The 27045-nt window shown below is 42.5% G+C and overlaps 1 protein-coding gene across 8 annotated transcripts in view; it reads left to right on the top strand.

Annotated features, from left to right (window-relative positions):
- Positions 1-27045, top strand: part of atxn1a (ataxin 1a) — a 362909-nt gene that overhangs the window by 147697 nt on the left and 188167 nt on the right. Inside the window, exons 1-2 of one of the 8 annotated variants that reach the window (XM_043719066.1) lie at positions 23932-24081; positions 24810-24883. The exons of 3 other annotated variants lie outside the window; for them this stretch is intronic. The gene's annotated coding sequence lies outside the window, so the exon portion shown is untranslated. Of the gene's footprint in view, positions 1-23931; positions 24082-24246; positions 24352-24809; positions 24884-27045 lie in introns of those variants that run through there. 4 more of the 8 variants (XM_043719068.1, XM_043719067.1, XM_043719069.1 and 1 more) reach the window with 4 other exon arrangements.

The raw sequence follows: 27045 nt of genomic DNA on the forward strand, positions 1-27045 counted from the left end.
TGAGAGGCATAGACAGGGTCGATTTGTGAGAATCTTTTCCCCATGGCAGACATATCTAAGGTCGGAGGCACAAGTTTACAATGAGGAGTAAGTGATTTAGAGAAAATCCGAGGAAATGTTTTTCACCCCGCGGGTGACAGAATGCACTGATACAGAAGGTGGTGGAAGCAGGCACTCTTGCAACATTTAAGACGCATCTGGACAAGTAGTCAAAATGACAAGGCATAGCTTATGAACCAAATGTAGATAAATGGAATTAATGTAGTTCGGTGTTTGTTGGTTGGCATAGACATGGTCAAAAAGTGTGGCACTGAAAAAGCACAGCAGGTCAGGCAGCATCTGAGGAGCAGGAGAGTCAACTTTGTGGGCATAAGCTCTTCATTCCTGATGAAAGGCTTATGTCCAAATGTCAACTCTCTTACTCTTCGGATGCTGCCTGACCCGCTGTGCTTTTCCAGCACCACACTTTTCGACTCTGATCTCCAGCATTTGCAGTCCTCACTTTTTCATTGATGTGGTGGGTCGAAGGCCTGTTTCTATGCTGTATGACTCTATGACATGCTCTGCGTCCCCTACAAGCTTGACAGTGTCCAATTTCTTTTGGCAATGATCTCCTTGCTGCTGCTACACTCCCCAATGATCAACATGTGAATGCCCAGGGATGTATTCGCCCCAGACCTCTTCATGACTTTGAATAGCCCCTAGAAACTACTGACCAGGCCCTTAACTTTGCTTGTAGCTGCCTGACTGACAATATTCCATTCCTTTGATTGCTTGTGATGGCCCTACAGGACTGACCATTGCCTACTCCTTGGACTATATTCAGATATATTCCCTGACCATTCGCAGCTGAGCGATCTCTGTGTAGGCTGTACCCATGATTGTCAGAACTGGGACCCTCAATCAGCACCAACCCCTCCCCCTTGTCTAGAACAAGGAATAGCTGCCACTCATTTTCTGACATTGCCATTTGGTTGAAAACACATACAGTGTGCTTGCACATAGGCACTGGACACAGATTAGATTGATGCCTTGGTCTGCCATTTCCTCTGTACACATCCCACCTGAAAAACAGCCGTGTGTCTGCACAAAAGAGCATCTCAGTAATGGCAGCGCTGATATTCAACATGCAAAAAGGCAAGAACATGAGGATGGTGCAAAGGGAGTGAATGTTAAGAAAGCATGCGAGCAGCCCAGAGATGCAGCCTGGCCCAATCCATGACGTAGGTGTCTGCCCTTTCAGTGCTAAATGCTAGTGTGCTCAGAAGTGCAAGTCTGTGCTTCCTAAACATCCTGCAGGTGGATCAGAGAGGTGCTAGGAACATCGCTAATATTAGATGCTAATATGTGTGGATGAGGGGTGTGTGTGATTGGTACCCATGGATTGTGCCATGTGATGGTATTTGGTGCTCAGCGACACAGAAGCTGTGAAGAGCCAGTGAAGAGCTGAAGTTGCCAGGTGGTCTGAGTTGTGTGTTAAGAAATCTCAGCATCTTAGTTGTTTGGCCTGTTTGATAAGGTAGAAAGCTGCATATTAGTATGGGGAATTGTGCCATGAATAAGGCATTTAATATTAATGTTTGTTAACATAGCTGAATATTAATTTGGTGAGTTGTGTTGTTATTAAGATATTTAACAAGCTGTAATCCTCCTTAATTAACAACTATTGGACGACTGTATTTAGCTGTCGAGGTAAATTGATTTTAAGATTTAGATTTATATTCCCTACAGTGTAGAAACAGGCCCTTCAGCCCAACCAGTCCACACCAATACTCCATAGAGTAACCCAACCAGACCCATTTCCCTCTGACTAATGCACCTATAACTATGGGAAATTTAGCATGGGCAATTCACCTGAAACTTTATTGCTGGAACAGCACAGCAGGTCAGGCAGCATCCAGGGAACAGGAGATTCGACGTTTCGGGCACAGGCCCTTCTTCAGGAATGAGCAGAGAGTGTTCAGCAGGAGAAGATAAAAGGTAGGGAGGAGGGACTTGGAGGAGGGGAGTTGGAAATGTGATAGGTGGAAAGAGGTCAAGGTGAGGGTGATAGGTCGGAGTAGGGTGGAGGCGGAGAGGTCAAGAAGAAGACTGCAGGTCAGGAAGGCGGTGCCGGGCTGGAAGGATCCGGCTGAGACAAGGTGGGGGGAGGGGGGATGAAGAAACTGGTGAAGTCCAAATTCACCTGACCTGCACATCTTTGGATTGTGGGAGGAAACCAGAGCACCCGGAGGAAACCCCCACACACACAGGGGGAGAATGTGCAAACTCCACACAGACTGTCACCTGAGGCTGGAATCAAACCTGGGACCTGGTGCTGTGAGGCAGCAGTGCTAACCACTGAGCCAACCTGCCACCCCAATTGTCTTGCCTCCCAACAGATGCAGTGGTTGCTTCTATTGGGCCTTACCAGACTTCTCATGCAGTTGAGTTACAGATAATGTCATTGAGATGTACAGCACAGAAACAGACCCTTCAGTCCAACCTGTCCATGCCAACCAGATATCCTAAACAAATCTAGTCCTATTTGCCAGAATTTGGCCCGTATCCCTATAAACCCTTCCTATTCACATACCCATCCAGATACCTTTTAAATGTGTAAGTGCAGATTCACTGCTGGGTCAGACAGCAGTGCAGGTTCATTTCTCCATTTGACTTACTCCCATGTGGTCACTACCTTTGTCTTCCTCCTTTTTAAAGTGTCATCGTTTTGATACCCAGCCTATCAATCCTTCCCTGTTTTGCATATGCCTGTTGGTATCATCCTTGTAAATCTTTTCTCTGCACTTGCTCCTGTATCTTTAGATCCTTTTATTAAAAAAAAATGATGACCTCTAGAGCTAAACACGACCCTGCACGTGTTGTTATGGCTATGTGAGGAGTGGTGGTATGGCCTTCTCATATGACTGCAATATGTACTTTTTAAAAAAGGATTTGCTTACTAATTCACCGTGTTTAAAATAAAAGCTGTGACTGTAAGACATATGCTTTCTTTAAGTTTTCAAAGAGGAGGGATAGTTTTTATGATATGTAAAAGTAATTAAAAAGCATTTCAAATGTCATTTGCAATGCACACATAAAGCTTGCATTACTGATAAGGTCAGTAGGTTAAATAATTGCAAAAGTAAGTCAATCATAGATCCTGTGGATTGATAACTTGGATGTTTCCTATTAGATTTGATGATCTTCTCAGATTCTGCATTGAGATGATTTTAAAATTCTAACATGATATCTCTGCCTTTTCATCCGGAGTCAGTAACTGTATGGTTTATGTTGAAGGTGCTGCCTGAGATGTTTGGTTGGACACAGGCACTGTGCAAGCTTTTAAAACAGCTGGGGAGAGATCAAGACAGAGAGAGTTTTTCTGTTGTTCCTCCGGAAGATCTTTCTGGTCTGTCTCGTTCTTTCTTCCCTGGAAAAGCATTTCCTTAAAATGTAAAAGTCTAGTTTGCTGCCATTTAACTTTCTTACACAAACTAGCCAGTTACCAAACCTGGCCAAATTGAACTCCATCCACGCTCACCGCTTAAAGTGATTTGATAAAAATAGTTGCTGGCTCTCTTCTCAGCCTGGAGTCATTGGCCAAAGTGATTGAGGTTAACAGCTTGGTCCTCATCCATCTGAATAATTAGATTATGTCTGGTTATTTTAGGAGATGGCAGTTGATGCCTATTTAAGCATTTTGTTTTTGGTGAGCTACATCCAGATAGCAAAATTCTGTTCTACTTGCTTTATAATTTGGCTGGTGAAGCTATGCAAACAATCAGCCATTTTGAGACCTGCTGTTTCAGTCACTTGAATCATTTTAAGCTTATTTGTAGCTTCAACCCATTCAATGCTCAAAGTTATTCTTTGACAAAACAGGGTTTTCTAACAGTTTGGTTGAACCAAAATTTGAAATAGATTTAGTATAACTTACACACTTTTCAATTTTATCCCTGTAGAAATAAAGCCTAGGCGTTGGCTTGACTTTTTTTTAATGGCCGTACTAACTTTGTGGAGCAAGGATTAGTAATTTGTACATTTATGAGGGAGATCCCCTTGTTCCTCTAAAAAATGTAGACTTGTACCTCGCAAGTAATCTGATAGTCTTATTCTTTCTACCAAAATATACGACAATATGTGTATTCTATGTTGATCATCATGTTAATTATTTGTAAGTACTCAAAATTTATTAATATTGTTCTGTAATTTTTTTTTTACAATTCTCAGTATTCTCTGTTTTCACCCAATTTGGTAATTTTCGTGTGCTGAAGGAGCTCTGAAGCTGGGGCTGCAATCTAAATTTGACTGAACAGTCTTGTTACCTCACTTTGTTGATGTGCTCAGCTTTCTTTTAAAGCAACTCCTAATTTTGTTTCTCTGCAGGGATTCTATATCCAGATCACTTTCTGAGACTAGGAATGAGATGATGCAGATGTCCACCAATACTATTACTGGAGGACAGAAAACAAGTGCACCTCAAACTCGTTAATCTTTCAGGATCTAGGAAGTCTAATCGGGGTGTGTGTGTGTGTGCCTTTAATAGAGCTAAGCTGAAAATATATTGCTGGAAAAGCGCAGCAGGTCAGGCAGCATCCAAGGAACAGGAGAATTGACGTTTCGGGCATAAGCCCTTCTTCAGGAATGAGGAAAGTGTGTCCAGCAGGCTAAGATAAAAGGTAGGGAGGAGGGACTTGGGGGAGGGGCTTTGGAAATGCGATAGGTGGAGGGAGGTCAAGGTGAGGGTGATAGGCCGGAGTGGGGTGGGGGCGGAGAGGTCAGGAAGATGATTGCAGGTTAGGAAGGCGGTGCTGAGTTCGAGGGATTTGACTGAGACAAGGTGGGGGGAGGGGAAATGAGGAAACTGGAGAAATTTGAGTTTAATAGAGCTAACCTGAGATAGCATGACTGCATGAGCAAAGGGGGGTTTTGCAGATATTGTGCTATTAGCGAAGGCTTACCCAGTAACACATGCTACAAGCATTTATCCTTTTGCCATTCATGATAGAAAAAAAAATGCCATTACCAGGGCTATCATTTGCACTGTCCATTTGAGGTGGTGAATGGTTGTTTGTTGTAGTTGGATCCATTTTGGAATTTAGTGTGAACCTGGCAAAAGTTGAGTCTGCACACATTATGGGCTAAAACAGTAATTCATTCAGAATGTATACGTCAATTCCTGATTTCTTTCATTTCTTCTGTAGAAAGTTTACAGAGAGAGTAAGGGACCTATGCTAAAGTAGAATTGTTTTGGTAAACTGTACAACATTAGTAGTGCATGAATTCTGTCTGCACTTGATAAGTTGGAGTGGGAGGAAAAGAGGCAGTCACAGCGGGACATGCCTGGGAGCCAGACTTTCAAGATTACAAATAGCAATGTGAGTACTGCAACAAGTCCCCCTATCAGGGTCTTGTCAAGGCACCACACAGGAAAAGATTGCAGGCAAACAGGAGTGTGATTACTGGCCTGTGTCAGCTTTTGTAACTGGGTCTGCAGCTGTCATGGAAGATCCAAATGGTACTGTCATTGCTAGTGAGAGTGACCAACCCTCACCTACCTGAGACTCCAGTACACAGTGCACTGCTGGGTCATTAAAGATTACACCTGATGCCACATTATGACAGAATAGAATCACAATGGCACAGGAAGTGGTATTCTACTCATCATGTCCATGACAGTTTCCTGTGGAGAAATCCAGGCAGTTGAACTCCTTTGCTCTGTCCCTGGAGCCCTGGGGATTATTTTGCTTGTTTAACTTCCTGATCAAGAAAGGAGAGAGAGAGAAAACTACAGGCCAGTTAGCCTAATATCTGCCATAGGAAAAATGCTTGAATCTATTACTAAGAATATAAAGCAGGATACTTGGAAATTATCTTTCCTGGGGTGGCACAGTGGTTAGCACTGCTGCCTCACAGCACCAGGGCCCCAGGCTCAGTTCCAGCCTTGGGTGACTGTCTGTGTGGAGTTTGCACATTCTCCCGTGTCTGCGTGGGTTTCTCCCACAATCCCAAGATGTGCAGGCCAGGTGAATTGGCCATGCTAAATTGCCCATAGTGTTAGGTGCATCAGTAAGAGGGGAATGGGTCTGGCTGGGTTACAGTTTGGAAGGTTGGTGTGGACTTGTTGGGCTGAAGGGCCTGTTTCCACACTGTAGGCAATCTAATCTAATCCAAGATTTTTAATGGCAAGGCCATTATATTAAGTATCTTTGAGGCACAGTCAGAATTTGATAAATTTGTAGAAAACATGTGATTCAATGGAAAATCATATATCATGAACAATGATATGATAGATGATATGAACAATAGATTGTATAAAAGATAATGATATTAAATTTGGGGATTCCTGTTTCATGTTGCCAGGCAACTGATTCAAACTGGTTTTGGTGACAGTGAATGCAGTGGGTCTGTTGTACCTTTTCCCCATTACATTGAGTACACTCTCCTCCAGAGGACTCTGGTGCATGTATGCTATCTGCTTCCAGTGATGCACTGCTCCTTCAGGTTTTCTGCATGAGAGAAAAAACATGTAATTGATTGCGCTGTGTTTGACTGATGTGCATATCTTAGCTGAATAGCCCAAGGTACGTGGAAGTAGCCAAGGATGGTAGTAGGCATGTAACGGTAAGTTGGCAACTCTGAAATTTGGATACAAGTCCTGATTTGTGAGTGGTGATTAAATACTTTGAGCAGTGGGAGGTTGGTGCTGTTGTGGGTATGACATGTGCCATGAAAATGCACTTGCTCAACTTGACCACCTTTGAGACCATAGAACAACTTTTGGCATGATGCTAGATCCTCAGGATTGTCCTCTCTGGTCACTAGTGACCTTCCCTTTTCCAGGTTGTGCCTGCATTGCTTCTTTCTGCCTTCGCATCTAGTGTTCTAGGCTTTGAGCAGCACCTTAAAATCAGGGAGCCTGCTGTCTGTTCTGTCGCTTCATTTGATGTGTCTCTCCTGACAGCCACTTCTTCTACAGACATTCGGCAGCAATACCCCTACGGGGTGGGGGGAGGGAGGGAAGGGGCGTGGTGGTGGTAGGCAGGCTGTCTGTAAGACTTGCAACTGGTTGAAAGCTGTGCTGCTTGACCCTTTCAACATCATAGTCAGTCAGTAGCAAGTTTGGCTACAATTGTTTAAATGAGGAGATAGTACAAAGTTTATCTGCTGCCTTGTTGAGACTGGGCTGGGCTGATTGTGAATTGAGACCCTCCTGTCTGAGGACAGGAACAGTCAAAAATGTGCCCCTTAGTTTCAATTTCATTGCCACAAAGATGGCTTTGTATGATGCCAGCATCAGCAGCAGGTAGCTCCTTTTCATCTCTGTTCCTTTCCAACTAATAAACATTGACTAACCCTGTGAAACCTGTTTCATGTGTGTATTTGACCTGGCGTCTACTATTAAGATATGTAAGGGCACAGGATGCCACATATACATGACTGTCCTCAACACTTCCTTCTCTTGAGCATGCAATGTTTTTTAGATGTAAATTGCAAACATTGGAAGCTGAGGGGTGACCTTAGAGGTTTATAAAATCATGAGGGGCTTGGATAGGGTAAATAGACAAAGTCTTTTCCCTGGGGTCAGGGAGTCCAGAAATAGAGGGCATAGGTTTAGGGTGAGAGGGGACAGATATAAAAGGGACCTAAGGAGCAACTTTTTCACACAGAGGGTGGTGCGTGTATGGAATGAGCTGCCAGAGGAAGTGGTGGAGGCTGGTACAATTACAACATTTAAAAGGCATCTGAATGCGTATATGAATAGGAAGGGTTTAGAGGGATATGGGCTGGGTGCTGGCAAATGGGACTAGATTAGGTTGGGATGTCTGATCGGCTTGGACAAGTTGGACCGAAGGGTCTGTTTCTGTGCTGTACATCTGTATGACTCTTAAGTCAGTGTACAAATGCTGCAAGTACAAGGTGCAACTCTTTATTTTTTTGCTTGATCTGAGAGGAACTTTTTGTAAACTTCCTGTCACTTACACAGGGCTTAGGCTGTTCATGATGGAGAAGTATATGGTCTTTAACCATTTCCAGCCTGTTATTAGGTAAGGAAAAGTCTTATTTCGGATTATACTAGGTACCAAACTTCAGATAGTGTCAAAGCAAAGTTTCCTTCTGGAAGACATTGTGGACACTGAATGGCATCCAATATGCTTGGGAAATTAAAAACAAATTCAAGCTGAATTCTGTAACTCTGGTTTTGAAGGACAGCACTACCTTTGTAGTTTTGAATACTTGACGTCTATGAAATGTTTTTGATCGTGCCACCTTCTATTGTAATTAGCAATTATGCAGGTATGATAGTGTCATGATGTAATAAATGATAGTCTGCTATCCCTCAACTGGATTTAATGGTTATTAAACATCAATGCTTAGTCAGCATGAGGAACATGAGTACTTTAAAAGACTGCTTAACTATAAAGGGCTTTCTTTGTATAATATTATGCCACCTTTATTTGAAACTAACATGTTTAAATGTTCGTATTGTATATATATAATTTTAAAACTGAATAGTATTTTTAAGCAACAACATTTGTTCATGTAGAGTATATTTTGCAATTTGGCAAACTAGATTTTTATTAAAGTCATTTTAATCATGTCCATAAAGTATCCTGCAAAATAATGTAGAATTTTAATTCAAATATATAATTAACTAGTGCCGTTTCTCTTACAATTCAATATGAAGCCATATACTGCTTGCAATAATGTGTGAATAATTCAGAACAATAACAAAAATAAGATTTATATGTGCAAAGGAAAATGAAGTGCACTATTAAGCGTAGTATTGGTTCAAATCTGCCATTTCAAACATAGTGAGCTTCTGAAGTTAGTTGAAAGGAGTGGAGAGGACATGACTATGTTGACGTGACTATGATTCCAGTTCCTTACAGCAAAGAAGAAATCAGGTGGATCAACCTACATTATTTTTGTATCCAACACTCAAAACTCCTTGCAGCTCAATGATTTTCCTGTTTTGGGGAGACAAATGCTGCAAAGAAGAAGAAAATAAGGTTTGATGAAACATAAGCAATCACTTCTATTCAGCTGATCTAGAGATGAGGGGAGGGGCATTATTAGTAGATTATTAATAAAAGAAAGAAATTTAATCCTTACAGTATCTTCAGATATTCCCATTGATTCACAAACAATAAATTATTTTTAAGTCTTGCTATTTGCAGTGGTGCATACAAGAGGATTCCATAAACATCAATTAAGATGAATGACTAGTTAATTTGTTCTTGGTAGTGTTGGGTAAGGAATACATGCACTGTTGGGAGAAATCCAGGTTTTCCAATCAATTGATATGTTACATTCAACTAAACAGGCAGACAACTAAACAGGCTAAACCATCTCAGACAAAATAATGGCTAAGTGACAATACACCACTTCCACGGTACTAAAGTATCAGCTTCTGCTCTGGTTTAAATGCTGGACTCGGACCATGAACCCACAACTTACCCATTGAAGATTAGAGTACTACTCAATGCAGATATAAAATCCACAGAGTATGTATTGTGACATGAATTAAGTGTTGATTTTTAGTATGCAAACCTCTGATTACATTTAAACATTTAAAACAAGTATAAAATATTTCCTTATGTTTGGTCCCTACTGCTATGTTTTTGTAACTGATGATCTCCATTATCAATGATCAGTCTTGAAAGTCAAACTTTACGTCACATTTATGAAGTTGACTGTCAGAACATTTAGTACGCCAAGATTCATCATGTCTTCCAGCTCAACAGCAATTCTTAAGGAATGTATGAACTATAATAATATAGTGATTGTGTTGCTGGACAAGTGCTCCAGAGATGCTCCAGAAATCATCTCTGAGACCTGGATACCTGTGAGTGAATGCAGGGGTAATGAGGGTGTGGAGGTAGGGGCAAGAATGTAGCAGGCAGTGTCTGCTCACTTGCCAGTGTTGTGTCCTTGTATTTGGGTACTGAGTGCCTGATAGAAGGCAACTCCATGGTAAATCATGAGTAAACATGATGAGGTTTACTGGATGGCCTTCTGATTAATCACTGAACCACCAGTAGGATCAGAGATGATTGTGATCAAATATTCATTGACTCCAATTGCCATCTCACTACGAGGAGTCTAGTTTCTCTCTTGGCCCCTCTCTGCCTCCGATTTAACTGTAGGAGGTTTTCCTACTGCTTGCACACTGATGTACGAGTTTCCAGCAACAGGCAGGAGATTCTGTCCAATTAAGCTATCCATGCCTGTGTGCAGCAAGACCTGGATAGTATTCCGGTTTCAGTTGATAAGTAGCAGGCAAAGATTTGTGCCACACAAGTGCCAGGAAATAGCCATCTCTGACAATAGAAAACTAACTGTTTCCGTGCTGTAAACTCTATGACTCTCTATAACTAACTATCTTGCCTTCGCATTTGACAGCATTATCTTTGCTGAATCCCCCAATAAGCTGGGGACCACCTTCAAGAAAATCTTATTTGGACCAACAATGTAAATGCTGAGGCTTCACAACAAATCCTGGCATTGCCATCGATAAACATAATCTATTAACGTTTTACAAGTCTAATGTTTGGCTGTTTAAAACATTTGAATATAACAAGTAACTGCCAGGTAATATCACTGTAGTTACTTGTAATTATTTGCAGGAATCTGTTATTAGCTGTTGCCATTTTGTTTTATGATTATGCTTATTTGAATAGTCATTATTTAGTGCAGGGTTATAATTTGCATAGAGAACAATAGACACCTGGGAGTCTCAAAATGATAATCTCAACCCTGGCTATAAATGACAGAATAAATTGTGGAACTGAATCTGAAGAAGTTTGTTAATTTGTCTTAAGTCATTTTATGGAACTATATTAGTTTGGTTTCTAATATATATGTTCTTATTTTCCAACATGCTTTTGTTTGAGTCAGTTTTGCTATTTACCAGTCAATACTATTTCCAACTGTTCACATCATAGGGTTTGCAGTTAAGATGTGACGGTGATGGTTACAGATATAATTTGCATCAGATTCCTCAAAATTGACTTGCCATAGAAATTTTATGAAAATCATTCAAAGTATGACTGTACTGATTGACAATGAGGGGTTGTTAACCTGGGCCAACAAGGTCAACCTGGTTCCAATCAGGAAAGCCCTGCCTGATTCGGGGGGAAAATTAAAAAGAAGAAAAACCAGGAGATTTAGAGTCTCCTCAGTTTAGGGACCTGACTCAGTGCTGGCTGGGTTGTAGTCAGTGTGTTCCTGCTGGGTTTGAGGAGGAGGAGAGTTTCTTTTTCTTTCCCCTTGTTCAGGGAAGACACTTGTTCCTTTAATTCACTTTAATTGTGTTTGTATAAAAAAATAACCAGGAGATTTGAAATCTCCTTAGTTCAGGCGACTGATTCTGACTCTGAGCTGGCTGGCCACAGCCAGTGTATTGAGCACAAGTATATAAAGGCTGACTTGGTGACAGGATACTGGCCCCTGTGGAGTTATTTCAGTGGTGTCGAGAGTGGGGTTAATGATGGAACCGTGCAGAAACGTCTACTAGCTGAAGCCCAACTGGACTTCAAATGGGCACTACAACTGGCTTCGTCACTAGAAAATGTGGCAAGTGGAGCATGGGAGCTACAGGGCATCCCAATAAACATGGAGACCTCTCTCACTGAACTTGGGGAGCATCAGTTGAGTATAGGCAATCAAAGAGCCTCACGCAGGGCCTATCCTAAGCAGAGGGACCCTAGGACACCCCACAGCACAACCCCACAACAAAGCCGAGCCTCGGCCAAGTGGCTAAAACATTCTTCGGTATCTGGGCTGGCAAGCCATTGTAGTTGCTGCTGGTATGTGGACTCGAGAAAGCAAAGTAGCCTACAAGGCCTGACCTGAGAAAGAAAACTCGTAGGCAGGTACTAGGAGAGTGCACACCCTCAAATTCCCTTCCATGTGGGTTGGAGCAATTAAATAGCTTAGAGACATCCAAATTGGAACCAATTTAAGATTAATGTTTGGTTAAATGGTTACCCAGTTCCCATGGAGGTCAATACTAGCACAGCTGTATCTGTGGTTACAGAACCTGCCTTTAAAAAGATTCACTCAGGACTTCAATCCTTAAGTTTGCACAGGACCTCAGGCAGATTGAGAACACACACTTGGAGTCCTTGCCGACCAAGGGTACAATTTCAGTTCCGGTCTCCTATGAGGAACAGTTAGTGCAGTTACCACTGATGGTAGCAAAAGGCTTGAACCAAAGCCTATTCAGGCAGAATTGGTTGAGAAATACATATAGATGAGGAAGGACACCACTTTGATTGGGATAACCCATCAATCCTGGGACAAATTAAACAGAGAGACGTGCAAGAATTCCTAGAAGCATGGCATTCCAACCGGAACTCAATCAACAAACAGATTGACTTGGATCCCATTAACCACCCCTGAGAAAAAGGACAGGAAATGACATCACCACAGGAAATGACATCACCAACCCCAGGAAACCTAAACACACAAAAAAAACGGGCCATACCACCAGTGCTTCATCCAGAGGCTCATTGATGTTATCTAGTATGGTGATGAAACGTCTGAAAACAAACCTTCCAGCTCAGCGAGCTAACCTACATCCAAAAGATTCACCTGGATTGGCTCAACAGCTTTTCATTAGGAAATGGCTGCCTCAGTGAAGTCCTAGTGTATTTTAGGAAGGGCTTGGGACTATCAGAAGGGCCAAACCCACTTTGTGTGGAATGGGAAGCAATTCTGTCATTTTAGCAAGGTCCGCCCAGTGCCATTTGCCTTGCGGGAAAAATTAGAGGCAGAAATAGAGGGTGGAGAGTGAAGCAATCTTCAAACCAGTGCAATTTGCAGAATGGACAACACTGCACGTACTGATTTTGAAACCTGATATCCCCAGACCTGGAGGGGAGAATGAAACAGCAGTTGGAACACCAATGCAGGCCACATGCCGCCTCTAAGTGAGAGACAGAGACAGAGGATTCGGGGAACGAAGTCTGATGCCGGAACCATGAAATGGCCCTGTATGGAAGCAAGCTTGATCTGAGGTCAGGTCCCATCGCTTACAAAGTTCAGATAAGTGATACAGTCCTGCAGGAGCAAAACATACCTATCCCAGAAGGCTTGTCAGAAAGTGAAAGTTTTCCCGGTCTGACTAGTGTCAAGCAAATCTCGAGATGGATGCAGTCTCAATACTGTTAGCACCAGGAGAAGAGGAGGAAACTCTCCTGAGACGCTCTGGACGCAAGAGGCAGGCTTTGGTCCAGCACATGCCAGCTGTGTCAGAGTCTGAATCCGAGGAACCAGACTTGGGGCAAAAACGTCACAGGAAAAGCTGCAAGCCAAAGACCAGGCTCACATCCCTGGACTTGGGAACTCAGTAGTGAAAGGTTGACCTCATTGATTGGGGCTGCTACCCTGGGCCAATCAACAACCTCAATCAGGAAAGACCTGGCTGACCAACATAACCAGGACAGGCGCTGGGGAGAAATAAACACTACTGCAAAAAAGGAAATAGAAGAAATATAATCAGGAGATTAGAATCTCTTCAAATCTAATAAACTGGTTGGTCACAGACAGTGTACTGTGCACGAGTAAATAAAAGGTGACTTGGTTATGGGATCCAGCTTCTGTATGCAGTTATTTCAATGACCCAGGTGATGAAAAGGGCACGCTTTGAACAATTGATAATGCAGGTTTCAGATTTAAACTTGACTTTTCTGAGATGTTGGTACAGTGTGGAAGCAGGCCATTCGGCCCTTCTGGTCCTCAGCATGAGCATCCCATTCGCCCTCATTCTGTCCCTACAACCCTGCATTTCCCACTGAGCTAGCACATCCCTGGACACTATGGGCAATTTAGCATGGCCCACCCACCTAACTTACCCATCTTTGGTATATGGAAGGAAGCCGGAACACCCAGAGAGAACCCAAGTGGATTGTTATTAGTTGTCACATTACTTTCTATTAGAATCTGCAAACTCAGCATAGACAGTCACCTGAGGGCGGGACTGAACACCAGTCCCTGGCGCTGTGAGGCGACAGCACTAACCATAGAGCCACCATGCTGCTCGCCAATTTGATGAGATTGTTATTAGTTGTCACATTATGTTATATTGGAAAACGATACAATTTCATTAATTGTGTTGAGACTTGTACAGCTATAAATGTTTCATTAAACTTTTTAAAAATTTATCATTATTGTGCTATCCTAGTTAACCATTAGCCTCCTGTTTATATTCTTAACATTTTCTCCATGTAAAATCAAAACCCTTTAGCAATGTAAGTGTATCCAATTTAGGGAAATAGGTTATTGCATTACACATCACCATGACTTATTCTATACCATAATGCGAGAATTACCTTGTTTATAACATCTTCAAATGCTGACAGGATAAAAGCGCCACCTAGCGTTACACTCAGCCAGATCAAGTAGAGTGTCTCAGATACAGTCCCTGAATTTGCACTGAGCTCCCTGATCCTTTTGGTGGAAGGACATCTTGCTATTCATGCCTCTGGATCATTTGATGTGAAAAAGTAAACCGTCTGGGTTCCAAGTTCTGATTACATTACATTCAGGTTACCTCTACTGAGAATAGGGTCAGGAAAGGATTTGGTCAGTATTTGTTGTATAATGAAACACAGAAATTGCTGGAAAAACTCAACAGGTCTAGCAGCATCTGTGGAGAGTAAGTAGAGTCAACATTTCAGGTCCAGTAACCCTTCTGCAGAACTGATTGTAGCAAGGAAAAGGATGGTATATATGCTGAAGATGGGTTGGGGGTGGGAGTTCCATTCAGTCAGATCACACTGCTCTATTTGTGTTCTAAATTTCACATTCTCATCTGCCCCTCCGCAATAGGAGAAAGTGGGGACTGCAGATGCTGGAGACCAGAGTTGAGAGTGAACTGCTGGAAAAGCACAGCAGGTCAGGCAGCATCTGAGGAGCAGGAGAATCGATGTTTCGGGTATAAGCCCTTCAATGGGAATCCTTTCCTGATGAAGGGCTTATGTCTGAAAGGTTGATTCTGCTCCTTGGTTGCTGCCCGACCTGCTGTGCGTTTCCAGCACTACACCCTCCGCGATAGCACTTGTTTTTCATGCCTAATCAATCCACCTCTGTCTTAAAAATATTTAATAACCCCCGTCACCACTGTCTTCTGAAGCAATAATTTCCAAAATTGCACAATGCTCTTGAGAGAAAAAATTCTTCTGTCTGCCCTGAAGGGGCTGCCCCTAATTTTGAAACAGTGTTACATACTTAAAGATTGACCCTTCAGAGGAAACATCCTATCCACGTCAAACTTATCAAGACCATTCAGGATCTAGTAAACCTCAATCAGGTCACCTTTCACTCTTCTCAAATCCAGGGGAAACAAACCTGGCCTGTACAACTTGTTCTCCTGAGACAACTCACTCATTCAACATATCAATCCAGTAAACCACCTCTGAATTATCTCTGATGTCATTGCTAGCTTGAGGGACAACAACTTGCATTTCTACTTTTAGCATAGTGCACCAAGCAAAGGGGAGGGGAAAAAAGCAAAACCTATCCAGGTAGAAGTTAAAAGATTTGATAGCATCATAGCACTCCATGGCTGAACCATAGGTACTCAGCATCACGGAGGCAAGGCAAGATGGAGTGAGGGATGTTGACCTCACTCTGGCTGCTGCCCTTGTGGAGACAGGATCAGGCCAGATGATCCAAAGGGCAAAGAAGCCACACAAAGGACTGTCCGAACCTTCTCTTGGGACACTCCGGATATGCCCCCCCCCCCCCCCCCCCTGTCCCCTTGTTTGTGAAAATGAGCCTACTTAGGAAAGCTGAGTTGAGTCAAAGGGTCTGTTTCCATGCTGTATGACTTATTCTTAATATCTATCCACTTTATTTCCAGTTCCTGATTTCCTGAAATAAGAGTCTTTCTTAATATAGTCCTTATGTCATCCTTTGCCATGAGGGTAACTTCTTCTCCTTCCCCATTTTGTCTTTTTAAAATGTTAAGAACCCAAGAATATTTACTTTCAAACTTGATCACGCTGTAACCATTGGCAGAATTTTCCCCTCACTTGAAAACTTGGGTAATGGCATGAAAGTTAAGAAAGCACAGTGAGCATTTGAACATTTGGAATCTCCATGTCAAGAAAAAAATTCACAACTTTCCCCTTAAGGTTTAAACAGCCAGTTCAGAATCTAGCTATTAAGTGGCAGCTATCTTGTTTCCACGCATTTGCATCTTATTACTAGCCAACTCACAACATTTCTATGCAACTTCTAATTCTCCTTTCATAAGAAACTGGATAGTGCCAATTCCTGACTTGGAAGTCAGAGCAGTTACCTGGCAGGAGCGACCCATCACTTGGTTCTTCAGATTTTCATCCAGCCCCAGCATCATGATGATTTCCCTTTATGTGTGGACATCGCTCCCTTCCAACTTTCATCTATGCGGATCCATCAGCCCTACCATGCCAATGCTACAGTCATAAAAGCACACAAATCCCTCTACTTCCTCAGATGTTATAGAGGTTTACAAAATTATGAGGGGTATAGATAGGATAAATAGGCAAAGTCTTTTCCCTGGGGTCGGGGAGTCCAAAACTAGAGGGCATAGGTTTAGGTTGAGAGGAGAAAGATATAAAAGAGACCTAAGGGGCAACTTTTTCACGCAGAGGGTGGTGCGTGTATGGAATGAGCTGCCAGAGGAAGTGGTGGAGGCTGGTACAATTGCAACATTTAAAAGGCATTTGGATGGGTATATGAATAGGAAGGGTTTGGAGGGATATGGGCCGGGTGCTGGCAGGTGGGACTAGATTGGGTTGGGGTATCTGGACGACGTGGACAGATTAGACCGAAGGCCCTGTTTCCATGCTGTACATCTCTATGACTCTAAGTCTAAGGAAATTCGGCATGTCCACAATAACTTCTACCAATTTTTATAGATGCACCATAGAAAGCGTTCTATCTGGATGCATCATAGTTTTGGAATGACAACCGTTATGTCAAAGACAACAAGAAATTACAAGGAGTTGTGAACGTAGCTTAGTACACCACGCAAACCTGCCTTCCTTCCATTGACTCAGCCTACACTTCCTGCTGTCATAATCAAAGAACTCTCCCAACTCCGGTTATACTCTCTTCCAACTACTTCTATCAGACGGAAGATGCACAAGTTTGAAAACATATATCAACAGATTCAAGAGTAGCTTCTTCCCCACTGTTATCAGACTTATAAACGAACCTCTCATGAGAGTTGAGCTTTCTCTGCTCCTTCTCTGTAGTTGTAACACTATATTCTGCATTCGGTTCAATTTCCATGATGTACTTATGTAAGGTATGATTTGGCTGGACAGCATGCAAACCAATTCTTTTCACTGTACCTCTGTACATGTGACAGTAGTAAATCAAGTCACAGTATCATGGTTGCTTTTGGGCCAACTTGTACTGTATTTTAGCTCCTCAGGACTTCAAGTACATTTACCTACTGTGCCCCATTGACATCTCTAACATCCGACGTCTGACTTAACAAAAAAAAGAACTGCAGATGTAAATCAGAAACAAAAACCAAAGTTGCTGGAAAAGCTCAACTTGGCTGGCATTGTCTGTGAAAAGAAATCAAAATTAACATTTGGGTCCAGTAACCTTTCCTCAATACTGGACCCGAAACATTAACTTTGATTTCTCTTCACAGGTGCTGCCAGACATGCTGAGCTTTTCCAGCAATTTGTTTTTGGATCCGATCTCTGACCTATGTTATCATGCACCATTTCCAGAACAACTTTCACTGCTGGATAATCTGGACTGGACTGGCATCTCTTGCATCGGCACCCTCTTAAATGGCCATTAAGTATCTTAATAAGCACTGTCAGTACAGGGCTGCACTGCATGGTTCCTGACATTTGCCTCAGACATGGCAGACAGGAGGAAATTGGCACTCTGCTTAGCAGGCAGAGTCCTGGAAGCCCTGCTGGATAGGATGGCGATGATGTGGGTCTTGTTTACTCTTGCAGGACCAGTAATGGAGGCCACAGCCAGATCATATCAGCCTGTTCCAAGGTTGCCAGCTGGGTTAAAACATTCTTAGCCATGTGGAGGAATGCCCAACATTGTAAGGTTAACGTCCGATATGCTTTGGCAGGGAAATTCCAACAAATGTCCGATAACTCCCATACACACTCTGTGCTGCCGTGCCCATCACCCACCAAGACTCATGCTCCACCACTCATAATTGCCTGCAACTTCTTCCCCACTCATTCTCAGTGAACCCAACTCCTGACACCTGCATGCCGTCTGCGCTGCCTATTAACTCAGGACATCTTTGCATTTACACAATAGTAATAGCTGTGCCACCTGTTTTCATCTCCCGTAACATGCGGCTCTCTTATTCCAGGAAGAAAATTACCCATGGAAGGGCAAAAACACAAGTTGCGTGCTGTCATTCAGCTCCTCACCTCGTGATGTAAGCATCCTGACTCTGAGCAACCCGAGCAGGACCCAGACTGTAAAGGAAACTACCATTAACTTACCATGCCAGGAACCCCTGAGCAAAGGATATTCCCCTTGGCTTGACTGAGGCCTGCTAACAACTATAAGCTTACGAGGCAAGGAAGCAAAAATTAGTCACCAGCTTGAGGATTGATCAGGTGTTAAAATCAGCAAAGAGTGACCAAAAAGTGGATGAAAAAGGTCAAATGAGAATGAGACCAAAATAGCCAGAATTTTAAAACATTTTAAGACCTTTACGTATACTAATAAAGGGCAGCAATTAAAATAAATTTGGTCTCTTAGACACAGAATCCTAGCTCTTACTTTCTTGGGACTGAGGAAATGGCAGAGATATTGAAGAAATATTTTTGTCTGTGTTCACAGCAAAAGAAAAACACAGAAATAGAGGGTAGCCAATGGGATAATAAAAGTGAGGAATAAATCCTTATGATTAGCTGGTCTACATTCTAGGGTTCTAACAGTTGTAGGTCTGTAAATAGTGATGGATTAGTTGTGATTTTTCAAAACTCCCAAGATTTTAGAACAGTTTCAGCACATTCAGCAAATGTAACACTGCTATTCAAGAAAGGAGGGAGTAAGAAAGTAGGAGACTACAGGGCAGTTAATTTGAATTTGCAAGAAGTTGTCTCTGTGTTGGAGACTGGCACATTCCAAAGGTCCAGGACAATGTGCTAGTGGACGCATTAAAGTTTTGAACAGCTGCTGTCTATAGTCTTCCAACCAGAGCACATGGAGAGGCTAGAAACTATACAGGCCCTCAGGCTGTAGGCCTGATAAAGAATGTACACTGTGAAAATCAAGGGATTTGAAATTGTAATGAAGCATTTCAGAGTAGAACTTGGTATGTCGTGTTTCACCCTCTGGCTGTATGCCTGCACTGAAAGCTATATTGTAAATATTGAAACTATAGGGAACAAAGGAACAGCCATAGGCTATTCAGCTCCTTGAACCTTTTCCACCATTCAATGAGGTCATGACTAATCTGTGGCCTAACTCCATATACTTGTCTTTAGCCCATATCTCCTTAACACCTTTTGCATAACAAACATTTATCTATCTCAGATTTAAAACTAACAACTAATCTAGCATCATTTGTCATTTGTGGAAGAGTTCCATATTTTTTTCACCTCTTGTGTGTAGAAGTATTCCTAACATCACTCATGGATGGTCTGGCCCTAATTTTAAGACTACGCCCCTGAGTTCTAGAACTGTTAATCAGTGGAAATACGGTAGATAATGATAAACTATTTTTCCTGTTATCTTGAAGAGTTCAACCAGTTTATGGTTTAAAATTCTAAATTCTCGAGAAAACAGGTCTAATTTTTATAATCTCGCCTGATAACAACCTTTAAAGTCCAAATATCATTCTTGTGAACCTACGTTATACTCCCTCCAAGGCCAATATTGATTAGATTAGATTAGATTAGATTAGATTACTTACAGTGTGGAAACAGGCCCTTCGGCCCAACAAGTCCACACCGACCCGCCGAAGCGCAACCCACCCATACCCCTACATTTACCCCTTACCTAACACTACGGGCAATTTAGCATGGCCAATTCACCTGACCTGCACATCTTTGGACTGTGGGAGGAAACCGGAGCACCCGGAGGAAACCCACGCAGACACGGGGAGAACGTGCAAACTCCACACAGTCAGTCGCCGGAGGCGGGAATTGAATCCGGATCTCTGGCGCTATGAGGCAGCAGTGCTAACCACTGTGCCACCGTGCCGCCCATATGTCCAGGTATGGTGTTCAGATCTGCGCACAGTACTCCAAGTGGGGTCTAACCTGGGTTTTGTATTGTTGCAGGATAACCTCTGTATCCTTATACTTTACTCCTCTAGATATCAAGGCCAAAATTCCATTAGACAACTTGATTATTTTCTGTAACGGTTTAAAGATCTATCTACCTTAACCCCTTAGTCTATTTAGGCATCCTTTGTATTTTAACTTCATACCATCTAGAAAGTACTCTTACCTATCCTTCTTGGTCCAAAATGGATAACCTCACAATTGCTTACATTTTAACTGCATTTGCCACAATTTTTCCCATTCACTTAGTCTTTCAATATCCCATTTTAATTTTATGCTATCATCCAGTTTACAATGCTACCTGACTTTGTGTCATCAACAAATTTGGACATATGACTTTTTATGCTATTATCCAAGTCGTTAATAAATAACATGAACAATTGAGGCCCTAACACACATTCTTGTGGGACACCACTGATCATATTCTGCCAACTTGAATATCTAGCCATTATCCCCAGTTTCTGTCATCTGCCACTCAAACTGTTTCTCAGCCAAGTCAGTAATTTGCCCTCCATTCCATGGGCTTGAAAGTTAGTTAATAGTCTCTATTGTAGGACGTTATTAAATGTCTTCTGGATAAACAACATTCAAAGACATTTCCTAGTACACTACTTTAGTCACCTCCTCAAAACATTCAATGAATTTAGTTAAGCATGATTTACCTGTCATGAATCACAACAGTACCAAGGTACATGAGTGAAATGTGTAGTGAAAATCTAAATTTTTTTGTCATTTTCTGTCATTTTCCAAGTCGGAAGGTTTAATACTATTTTAGATATACACTTGCGATGCCAAGGCATACCAGACTATAGGTTGTTTTTGGCAGGCACATGTTCAATAGGCTAAAGGACCTTTTTCTGTGTTGTAGACCTTTTTGACCCTATGATGTACTTTCACAAAAACATGAATAAAGAATATTTTTGAAAAAAACGTTATAGGAAAATTGCTGGAATCCATTATGAAGGAAACCTCAATCATACACTTTAAAAGTCATAGTTCAATCAGACAAAGCTAACATGTTTTTATGAAGTTAAAAATCACACAATACCAGATTATAGTCCAACAGGTTTAATTGGAAGCGCACTAGCTTTCGGAGCGACGCTCCTTCATCAGGTGATCACCTGATGAAGGAGCGTCGCTCCGAAAGCTAGTGTGCTTCCAATTAAACCTGTTGGACTATAACCTGGTATTGTGTGATTTTTAACTTTGAACACCCCAGTCCAACACTGGCATCTCCAAATCATGTTTTTATGAAAAAGAAATGATGTTTGGAAAATTTATTTTGAGGAAATTACGAGTAATATAGGTAAAGAGGAGTCAATACATGCAATATATTACAATTTCCAAAACTCAAAATGAGCAGGCATGGAGTTGAGTTCATATATTAGCGTGAATAAATGATTGGTTAATGGAGAGAAACTAGAGAATTGGATAAGGATATTTCAAGCTGGCACGCTGTAAACTAGTGCTGTGGTGGGACATCAGCTTCTTACAGTCTACATTAATGACTTGGATGAAGAGACAGAATAATATATTTAAGTCTATTGACAGTATAAAGCTAGGTGGAAACATGAGTTGTGAGGAGGTCATAGAGGCTGCAAAGATTAAATGTACAGGCAACAAGCTGCAGATGGAGTATAATGTAGAGATGTATGAGATATCCACTTTAGGAATAAAAGTTCAGTAAATATTTTGTAAAATACATGTAACTTCACATTTTGATTTTGAAACACGAGTATAAGACCCTAAGAAATAGGAAAAGGAGTGGGCCTTTCAGCACATCAGATCTGCTCTGCCATTCAATAGGATCAGAGCTGATCTGACATTCCCAAGCCCATGTTTTTACTCTTTCCCCATAATCTTTGATTCCCCTACTGATCAAGAATCTATCTCAGCCTTAAATATACTCAAAAACTCTGCCCCTCCAGCCCTCTGTGGCTAGGAGTTCGGAAGATTCTCACCCCTCTGAGAAGATATTTCTTTTCATCTCAGCCTTAAATTAGCAGCTTTTTATTCTGAAACTATGCCCTCTGGTCCTAGACTTTGCCATCCTTTCCACATTTACTAGTCAAGCCCCTTAAGAATTCTATGTTTCAATGAGATCACCTCTTACTCTTCTAAACTCCAGTGAGGAGACTTAGCTTTTGCTCATATGACTATCCCTCCATACCAGAGATCATCTGAATGAACCAACAATGAGATGTTACCTTCCTCTAAATAAGGGGATCAAAACCCTGTGCAGTACTTCCAGATGTAGTCTCACCAGCATCTTGTACAGTTCCAGTAAGACATCCCTACTCTTATACTTCAACCATGAAATAAGGGCTAACATTCCACTAACTTTCTAATTACCTATCGTGCCTGTGTAACCTATGGAATTCTTTACTGCAGATGGTTATGGAGGCTTGGTCATTAAGGCTGGGATAGACAAATTTGTACGCAGTCAGGGAATCAAGGTCTATGGGGAAAAAGGCAAGAGTTGAGAGTATCAGACTGGCCATTGTTGGGCTGATTGGTCTACTTCTGCACCTATATCTTTTGGCCTGAACCTTTAATGCATTTGCATTGGGTTTCTGTGTTTAAGGATAATTTTTCAGTGGAGATGGTAAAGTAGTCACCAGATTGATTTCTGCGATGAGTGGAAAAACTGAGTAAATTGAGTCATTTTTCTGGACTTCAGCAAAAATGAGAGGTGATGACGCAAGATGTTTTTAGGGGATTGACAGTGTAGATACTGGAATGTTGTTTCAGCTGGCTGGAAATCTGGGATTCAGAACTCAAACAAAATTGTGAATCTTCTGAACTCTGTACAGAGATGGGATGGTCAGATCTTTGGCCACTGGGGGAATCCAGAGATATGGCAAGCAGGCAGGAAGGTAAACGGTAGTGGGCGGCATGGTAGTGAGCGGCACAGTGGTTAGCACTGCTGCCTCACAGCGCCAGAGACCCGGGTTCAATTCCCGCCTCAGGCGACTGACTGTGTGGAGTTTGCACGTTCTCCCCGTGTCTGCGTGGGTTTCCTCCGGGTGCTCCGGTTTCCTCCCACAGTCCAAAGATGTGCAGGTCAGGTGAATTGGCCATGCTAAATTGCCCGTAGTGTTAGGTAAGGGGTAAATGTAGGGGTATGGGTGGGTTGCGCTTTGGCGGGTCGGTGTGGACTTGTTGGGCTGAAGGGCCTGTTTCCACACTGTAATGTAATCTAATCTAAACTTGAGGCAGTAGATCACCCATCATTGTATTGTGCCCGAGAGAGTGGTAATTTGCAGAATAGATGGACTGGGCGACATGGTGGCTCAGTGGCTAGCACTGCTGCCTCACAGCACTAGGGTCACAGGTTCGATTCCAGCCTCGGGCGACTGTCTGTGTGGAGTTTGCACATCCTCCCCCCTGTCTGTGAGAGTTTCCTCCCACAGTCCAAAGGTGTGCAGGTCAGGTGAACTGGCCATGTTAAATTTCCCATAGTGTTAGGTGCGTTAGTCAGGGCGAAACATAGGTTAGGGGACTGGGTCTGGGTGGGTTGCTCTTTGGAGGGTCAGTGCTGGCTGGTTGGGCCGAAGGGCCTGTTTCCATGCGATGAATCATCTAATCTAAGGAGATGTTATTTAGATGCCCTGGGAAGATATAATATTTAAGTACCTCCATGCACCATCTTCCACGTCCTGGCTGTGGATTACACACTGAGGTGTTTGCTGTCTCCTTCAGTCGGACGGCACGGTTTATTCCATCAGGTTAATTCCCGGCGTGATGCCCCTCACACCCTTCCCTCCGCCGCTCCGTGCCCGGGGATCTTCACATTACACCCGGTCCGGTGTGTTTTTACTCTCTCTGTCGCGGCTCGGCTCGGTTCGGTTCGGTCAGGGTTTGTTTGTCTCTGTGCCGGGTGTAGCCGCTCCCCGGGTTGGGGGCAGTGGGAGGCCGCGGGCAGGGCCCGGGCCCAGGCCCAGGCCGGGCCGGGCCGGGCCGCCATCTTCCCGCTCCCAGATTCCGGCCGGACGGGATTGACCGGCGCACACAGGAAGATGGTGGCCCTCAGGGAAGTAGGAAGCAGCGGCCAAGGGACGAGGGCAGCATCGACCAGGTTTCTAACTTTACAATTCCTCCTCTCTCTCTCTCTCTTCCCCACCACCGCCTCACTCTTACCAGCTTTATCCTCCACTCCCCGGCCCTTCCAGGGGCTAAAACTTGCCTCAGCAACGACAATAAATCTCTCCACAGTTTAACCCACGGCGTGTTATGTCTCACGGGTTGAGGTTGAAGCCCAGCAGGATGCCCCTTTAGACAAACAAATGTGAATGAGAGGGTGACGGAGGGAAGAGCTCTCTCCTGGAGAGACACGGCGCTGCTGCCGTACCCATGGCTCCCGGCTCCCCGTTATCCTGAACCTGCCTGGCCCCACTCCATCCTTCACTCTCCCCCGGACCCCGGCCCCCGGCCCCGGGACGGGAGCTACCCTCCACAAACTGGAACGTGGGAAGCTTTGGCGGAAGACGTAGCTTTTTTTTTTGTTTTCTTCATTTGCCTGCTTTGTGTTTGAAGGTTCCCAGAGATCGGCCGCTTCTTTCAAGAATCAAAGTGCTCAGTTGACCGACCAGCGCACTGAGTTGCGGCTGGTAAGGGATATATTCAGACTGTCAATATTTATATCCTCTGTTTGTGCCCTTGTGTATCGGGGTTTACACAATATAACGGTTCTGAGGGATTGAGTTACAGACCATCATTGGAATGTTAATGCGTCTTACAATATGTAAACAGTGTGTCAAAGTGAACATAAAATCATCTTTTAGCTCAGTAACATAAAGTAATTACTTTTTGGTTGAATTTAACTTTAAGTTCTTTTAGTTACTTTATAACTACTCTCCTCTACTTCCTACTTCAACTGAACTGAATATTACCTGGAAAATAGGTCACACTGCAGGTGATCTGAAGCATGAATTGCAGTATTTTTATTTGTCAGAGATAGGTCATTTTATACATGAACAATTTACATTAATGGAATGCCTCAGCATCTTGACTATCTTTCTCCTCCACAAATAAGACTAGAGTAGCAAGTAAATAATCCTCCCACCCAGTTGTAGAGCTCCCATGATCTACAGTGCCACTGTTATTTTTCTGGCTTCAGGGTAGTAGCTGGAAATAGCTCATGAACTAGACTAATAGTGACTCCGAGCAGCATATCAGAACTGAAATGCTTGTCTCCTCAATAAACGTACTCTCATTTTGATGAACTTTAATGGAGACAAAATATATAAAATGACACATGCTGATGTTTCTCAGTATTTTATACAGATTTTGTGTTAATGCCTAACTGATTGAAAGTGTGCCAACATGTCATCAAGGATCTGATGTTTGCTGATCAAAAGAATGTTTGTTTTCAAATAGCATTGAATCTCCACAAGGTTAGTTTATACAATTTCTGCAGACAGTGCTAATGTGTGGCTGCTCTTTCTTTCAAATTTCTGATTCTAATTAGTTAAAGTAATTGTAGATAAGGAAATAAATGCATTTTGTTTGCCTAAAGTTTAAAGTATAATTTCAGAGGTTTCTGTAATCTATAAACAAAGTTTGTTTTTTAAATGTCACGTGGACACCATTTCAGAATGCATCATTACTGCAAGCTGAAGTGCTAAATTCTTTCAGGATACATTCATATTTTGAGAGTCATATATTTCTTCATAGAAGAAGTAAACAATAATCTGTGAAAAGTTGTATGTTCTTTCCACCATAATAATTTGATCAAATTTTCGTAAGGCTTACTGTTTGTGTTTGCCTTTGCAAATAAGTAAAATTATGTGGTCCAATAAATTAAAAAAAGACTTGCAATTGCAAAGGAGCTTGCAAAGCCTCGGGATTGTATAGATTGTGAAGTACCTTTGAACCATAGTTACCAGTGCACTGTAAGAAACAGGGCAGCTAATTATGTAATGCCAAGATCTTGCATATACAAGGTGGTAATACACCAAATAATCTGTTTTAATGTTGTTGGTTGGGAGACCAATATTAACTGCCAAATTGGGAAGAACCTGTTTATTTTTTAAAATAATGACATGAAATCTTTTACATCCTTCAAGTTTAACATCTCATTTGAAAGACTTTGCCAGTGACCAGTGGATGTTTAAGAAGGAAATTGAAGGGAAAGTTAGAACAAGGAAGTCAATAAAGACAACTGTATCAATGAGGCAGAAAACTCAAAAAGGGATAATGCTGTAAGGTTGAGTGAAATAGGAGTTGATGGGAAGGGTGAAGGCAGTAACAAATTAATAATACTATATATAAATGCACAAAGCATTAGAAATAAGATGAATGAGCTTGAGGCTCTTTTGGAAATTGGCAGATACGATATTGGGGGGATAACTGAGAAATGGCTTCAAGTGGACAGGGCCTGGGAAATGAATATCCAAGGCTGCACGTGCTATCGTAAGGACAGACTGACGGGCAGAGGGGATGGGGTGGCCATGTTGGTAAGGGATGATATTCAGTCCCTTGCGCGGGGGGACCTAGAATCAGGGGATGTAGAGTCAGTGTGGTTAGAGCTGAGAAATTCTAAGGGTAAAAGACCCTCTTGGGAGTTATCTACAGGCCCCCAAACAGTAGTCTGGATGTCGGAAGTAAGTTGAATCAGGAGCTGAAATTGGCCTGTCGCAAAGATGTTGTTACAGTTGTTATGGGGGATTTCAACATGCAGGTAGCTTGGAAGAATCAGGATGGTATTGGACCTCAAGAAAGAGACTTTGTGGAGTGCCTCCGAGATGGATTCTTAGAACAGCTGGTGCTG

Source organism: Chiloscyllium plagiosum, chromosome 29 (assembly GCF_004010195.1).
Source record: "Chiloscyllium plagiosum isolate BGI_BamShark_2017 chromosome 29, ASM401019v2, whole genome shotgun sequence".
Classification (NCBI taxonomy): domain Eukaryota; kingdom Metazoa; phylum Chordata; class Chondrichthyes; order Orectolobiformes; family Hemiscylliidae; genus Chiloscyllium; species Chiloscyllium plagiosum.